General features: G+C 43.6%; 1 long non-coding RNA gene across 1 annotated transcript; it reads left to right on the top strand.

Annotated features, from left to right (window-relative positions):
• The first annotated feature begins 3,680 nt into the window (after positions 1-3,680).
• On the top strand, positions 3,681-4,997 carry LOC310843898. The gene is made up of 3 exons (XR_014563757.1): positions 3,681-3,766; positions 3,848-3,936; positions 4,160-4,997. It is a non-coding gene; the product is annotated as an uncharacterized lncRNA (long non-coding RNA).
• Positions 4,998-5,617: the final 620 nt, after the last annotated feature.

Raw genomic sequence — 5,617 nt, 5'->3', positions numbered from 1 at the left:
AGAAGAAGAAGAAGAAGAAGAAGAAGAAGAAGAAGAAGAAGAAGAAGAAGAAGAAGAAGAAGAAGAAGAAGAAGTCTTGACGTCTTTTAAACACAGTAACTTACATTTATGCAATCAAATATGAATGACACTCTTTATTTATAAACGCAAATTTAAGTGCAGATTAAAACATTTGGAATGAAGTTTTGCCTGTCCTTAAAGTGATTATAGAGGTGGAGTTTGGAAGGGATCCTAAGATCTGTCTGTTAAAAATGATTTGCAAGGCAGCATTAGATGAAAATGTAGGCTTCACAGGTACTTAATGCGCTGCCTGAGGCTAGAATAGTTGAGGTAAATAACTGGAAACATGAAAGAAGAAGAAAATATTCAGAGGAGGTATGGAGAGAAAAAGTTGGGTATATAAAAAGTTAGACCTTTAAACAAAGATTGGGGGAGAGGCTAATGAACTTTGAGAAAGTAGCAAACATTAATAAATGAAGCCTTTTGGACTCAGTCTGAGCAGAAATATTGGCAAGGCTTTAGATTTTCTCAATGGAAGATTAAAACTCCAGAGTTCTGTGGGTGTTGGGTGAAATGGTTACTTTATTTCTTTCCATTTTTTGTACATGAAAAGCACACACTCATGGAATGTATGTAGAAATCTACTACCTTATTGGGTGCTTGGTTGCTATATATGATGAAAATAATGGGATGGAGAGTGGAGTATCAGAACCAAGTCCTGGCCCCTCCAGGTACATCACCATCCCCTCCATGGGCTAGAGAGTGAAAGTCTGTCGTGGGGAGCCTCATGTATACTTGTGGACGCACCCTATATGATTTAGACCAATTATGCCTGATGTTGGGAAAGATGTAGGGCACAAGGAGAAGGGGACGGCAGAGGACGAGATGGTTGGATAGTGTTCTCGAAGCTACCAGCATGAGTTTGACCAAAGTGCGGGAGACAGTGGAAGACAGGAGTGCCTGGCGTGCTCTGGTCCATGGGGTCACAAAGAGTAGGACACGACTAAACGACTAAACAACAACAATGCAGGGTGCCTCCATGAGTCCAGGAAGGTCCCTGTACTTCAGGCATTCACCCAACAATTCATTTAGGGTGAAGACAAGACACAGATGACGTACTGAAAGAAACAGGGCTTGGCAACACACCCTAGCATTTCCTTGTGTCATTGTCATCATGCACAGCACTGAATGCTTCTATCACCTCTATCAACTAGAGATTTTTCAATCTGCATATCACACATTGCTTCCCAATTTGGAGGGAAACTACTGATGCACTTGATGTGGTCTTGTCAAGGAAGGCTACCCTTCATTGATTTCATAGAATCATAGAGTTGGTAGGGACCCAAGGCTCAACCATCTGCAATGCAGGAATCTCAGCTAAAGCATCCATGACAGAGGGCCATCCAACCTCTGCTTAAAAGCATCCAAGGAAGGAGAGTCCACAACCTTCTGAGGGAGACTGTTCCACTGTCAAACAACTCTTACTGTCAGAAAGTTTTTCCTGGTGGTTGGTCGGAATCTCCTTTCTTGTAACTTGAAGTCCTTGGTACAAATCCTACCCTCCAGAGCAGGAGAAAACAAGCTTGCTCCATCTTCCATGGGACAGCCCTTAAGATATTTGAAGGTGGCTGTCATATCTCCTCTCATTCTCCTCTTTTCCAGGCTAAACATACCCAGCTCCTTCAAGTGCTCCTCATAAGACTTAGCTTCCAGACCCTTGATCACCTTGGTTGCCCTCCTCTGCACATGTTCTAGGTTGTCAACATCCTTCTTAAATTGTGGTGCCCAGAATTGGACACAGTAGTCTAGGTATGGTCTGACCAGGGCAGAGTACAGTGGTTCTGTTCCTTCCCTTGCTTGATGAAATTCTGAGCAGTGGTTCTAATATTATTAAGGCTTTCCTGCCCCCCTTAAAGTCCATGGCAGAAACTACCAAAAAATTAAATCACTGCATGCATGGATAAACTTTTGAAGCAAAACTTTCGTCAGGACTCCTAAAGGGAGCACTTAATGGATGCTACATGCAAAGTCTATTCATTTAGTTACAACAGTGTGGCAAAGTGATTGGGTGAGGCTCACCAACCTTACTGTGCCCACGGGATACCTGAGAAATATGGGAGACCAATGTTGCACAACATTGATCACAAGGCATGTCTGTTAAAACATTGGCCTTAACTCCCAGTTCTCTGATTTTGTGGAGCGCAAAACAATGAAAGAGCCTTAACTCTGGTCTTCTTTTTTCACTTTTGCTTTATAAAATCCCTAAATCAGATTATCAGATTTGCAGTCTTCTATACATGACCTAATATATTGTTACATTAGAAATAATGACCTAAATGCCAGTGTCACTACAACAGAGTTAAACCTTCGGGAATTGGGAAGTTTGCCCAAAATCATGTATAATCTAGCAGAGTAGATATGTCAACATGCATAAGTACATGTAGTTTGTTTGACATGATCACCCATAATCCTATAATAATGCAGAATAGAATTTCCTGGAGGGTTTTCCTCAGCTTTAAAATGTCTCTGACATATAATTCCCCCAGCCCCCATAATTTTAGAATGCTTTAATATCTGTAGTAAGTGGAGATGTCTCAAAATGAGAGAGATACACTTTTCCAGCAGCAAAAAAGTCATTTCTTTTTTTTTTAGAAAAATATTTTTATTTTATTGAAAATTTTCAGTGGAAGAATAAAGTGAAAACAGGGCTTTTTTCAGCTGGGACTCACTTCCGGCACCTGTCAGGTGGATACCACTGACATTCTAAGCAAACTAGGGAGGTGTTCGTGGTGATTTCCAGCACCTCTTTTTCTAGAAAATAAGCACTGGGTGAAAGAAAATACAAATAAAATAAAAAGGTGCTTGATACTATAATATAAAACAATATATAGGTATATAAGTAATGCTATTATTCCATTGAGTATCTGCATTAAAAAGATACCTGCAAATATGACCTGAAGGCTGGTAACATCAACCCCGCCTTGTGGGAATTCCTTGCAGACAACCGCAGTGCCTGGAGACAGGCAGTCAAGTCATGTATCCATAGCAGTGACCAGAGGAGAAATGACTGCTGGGAGGAGTGCAGAAAGGAGAAACACCATGGCACATCTGCAGCATCACAACCAGACACCCTGATCTGCCCCAGCTGAAACAAAACATGTCTCTCCTGTATCGGTCTCTGCAACCACAGCAGGTGCTGCAACCTTCCAGCAGCTTGACCTCACTCCTGAAGGCGCACTCTTCTATTGTCTCCCAAGACAGATGGATGCCAATCATATAATTATTAAGAAGTACAAAGTCATTCCCCCCCTCCACCCCTACCTCCAGGTAGGCCAGTCCTGGTGTGAAATAATTATGGAAGCAAACTCCCAGCTCTTTTTTTGCACCTCCCAGATCCCTGTGTCCATGGTCCAAGGAAGGAAGGAAGGAAGGAAGGAAGGACAACCCTGTTTATGACAGTGCTGTACTGAAAACTTACCCCATTTATTTATTTTACTGACTCTTATCCAGAAATTAATGAGAAAATATCTTGAATAAGAACATTATCCAAGAGAGAAAATGATGGAGAAATTCATATGGGTCAAGTGCCAGGTAATTGTCACACTTCCTTTATTTTTGGGGTTGCTTAGGGATGTTTATGAGTGTCCTTTCATTCATTCTACAAATCATCTTTCCAGGGATCTGGACTCTGCAGCTTTCCTGGGTGCCTGTGTTTCTTGAAAACCCTATGGCATTCTCAGCTGGGCTTTCTTGTAAACATGGGAAGGTGAGGAAGCTTCCTACTGTGTGTCTGACAACTGAAATATTTTCCATATATATCCTTTCATTCTACAAATCATCTTTCCAGGGCTCTGGACTCTGCAGCCTTCCTGGGTGCCTGTGTTTCCTGAAAACCCTATGGCATTCTCAGCTGGGCTTTCTTGTAAACATAAGAAGGTGAGGAAGCTTCCTACTGTATCTCTGACAACTGAAATATTTTTAAAGAAATGAGTGTGGGATGGATTCTTTTTCAAGCAAGGTAAAACAAAGGGCTTCCCTTAAAAACAAGTGAATGCATCAATCTCAGGCACCTGGGAGGCAGCCTCCACAGCTTTTCTGTGCCTCAGTTACAGTTCAGGGAAAGACACCACAAATTAACTTACCCCATGAGTTTTTTCAGATCAGTAAGTGCACGCAGCCAGGGAGGCCGCAGAGTGCTGAAGAAATGCTTAACGTAGCGGTAAAAACACAGAAAAGTCAGTTCCCACCTCCACTACAATGATAAATAAATTCTAAAGCGACAGTAAAATTAAAGCCTCTTTGGCAGGACAACCTGACAGTGCAGAAGTCAGAAGAGTGATGATGTATTAGAATAAACTCATAATAGTTCTGATTATTATTTATTGCCTGGGCAGTATATTTTTCCAGCAATGAGACAAACTGAGTTCTGCTGCGTTTCCTCTAACATAGCTGGAGATCATTAGCTCATTTTTCAACACTTCCTCAAATGTCAGTGGAAGAGACAGCTCATGCTTCTCCATCCTTCTGAGATTTCACTCCACCCTGTGCATAGACGTTGTGTGGTACCAAGAGGGAAAGGCAGTGAGATCAGCCTCCAGCAGTTTGCCAGCCATCCGGTGAGTTTTCTCCTTTCATCATTGCTCGCTGACTGTGCACATAGTGAGGTCACCGACTAATTTCTTGAAGAATCAGGGTGAATTTAGCTATAAAAACCCAGGCACCCAAGAAGAGCCAAGTCTCTGTGGAGACATGAAGCGTTTGCAGGAAGATGGTCCCAGGTTCAGTCCCTCGCATCATCAGCCAGGAATGAGAGAGATCCCTTTCTGAAACCATGGAGAGCCACTGCCAGTCAGTGAAAGCTGTGCTAAGCTGGATGGGTCAGTGGTATGACTTGGTATAACTGCAGCTTTTCATATGCATGGACAGGCAGAGTCCCCCAAACCCTGGGTGGCCCCCGTGTGGAATAACAACTCAAGACAACGTGCTATGGGATTAAAATTGGCAACAACTTAATTATGTTTCAGTGTGTGTGGTGGGGTGGGTGGGCTGGCTCTGGAGAACATATGTTCAAGCAGAGAGAATCTGCCCCCATTACGCCATCACTGCAGGGGAGAGCAATGACAACCTCTAGGTGTACAGCCAAAGCCTCCCCTCAAAACAACCCCTTTAATGGGGAACCCTGGTATCAGTGCCACAAAGAGAAGGGGGGGAGTGGTGACTATATGCCCACCCCCATTTAGGGAAGACAGGCTAAAGGATTCCACCCAAGGCCTGATACCGCCAAAGTTGTGATGTTTTGCTATGGGAAAGGCAAACCTGCCAATGCAGGAGAATTCCTTTCCGGCCCTTCAACAGCAACCTTGACGTAGCAGCGCCCGCGTACCTGTGGAGAAAAGGTTAACCTGCAAAAGAAGTCTTAACTGAGGGTGGCTAGGGTGGGAGAAGCTCTGGAGCCAACTAACTATTCCCAGGTAAGATCCTCCCCCTATTGTGTGGGCAGGATGGTCCCTCCCCCTACCTGGCCTGATCACCTTGGCAATGCCTCCCCAGGCGGGATTGGGCAACTGGATGAGGTAGGCGGAGACTCCAGGTATCCCACCTGGGGAAGGCAAAGCCA

The sequence above is a fragment of the Podarcis gaigeae genome (genome assembly GCF_964106915.1).
Source record: "Podarcis gaigeae genome assembly, chromosome: 4".
NCBI lineage: Eukaryota > Metazoa > Chordata > Lepidosauria > Squamata > Lacertidae > Podarcis > Podarcis gaigeae.
This window is presented reverse-complemented; position numbering and strand designations above follow the sequence as displayed.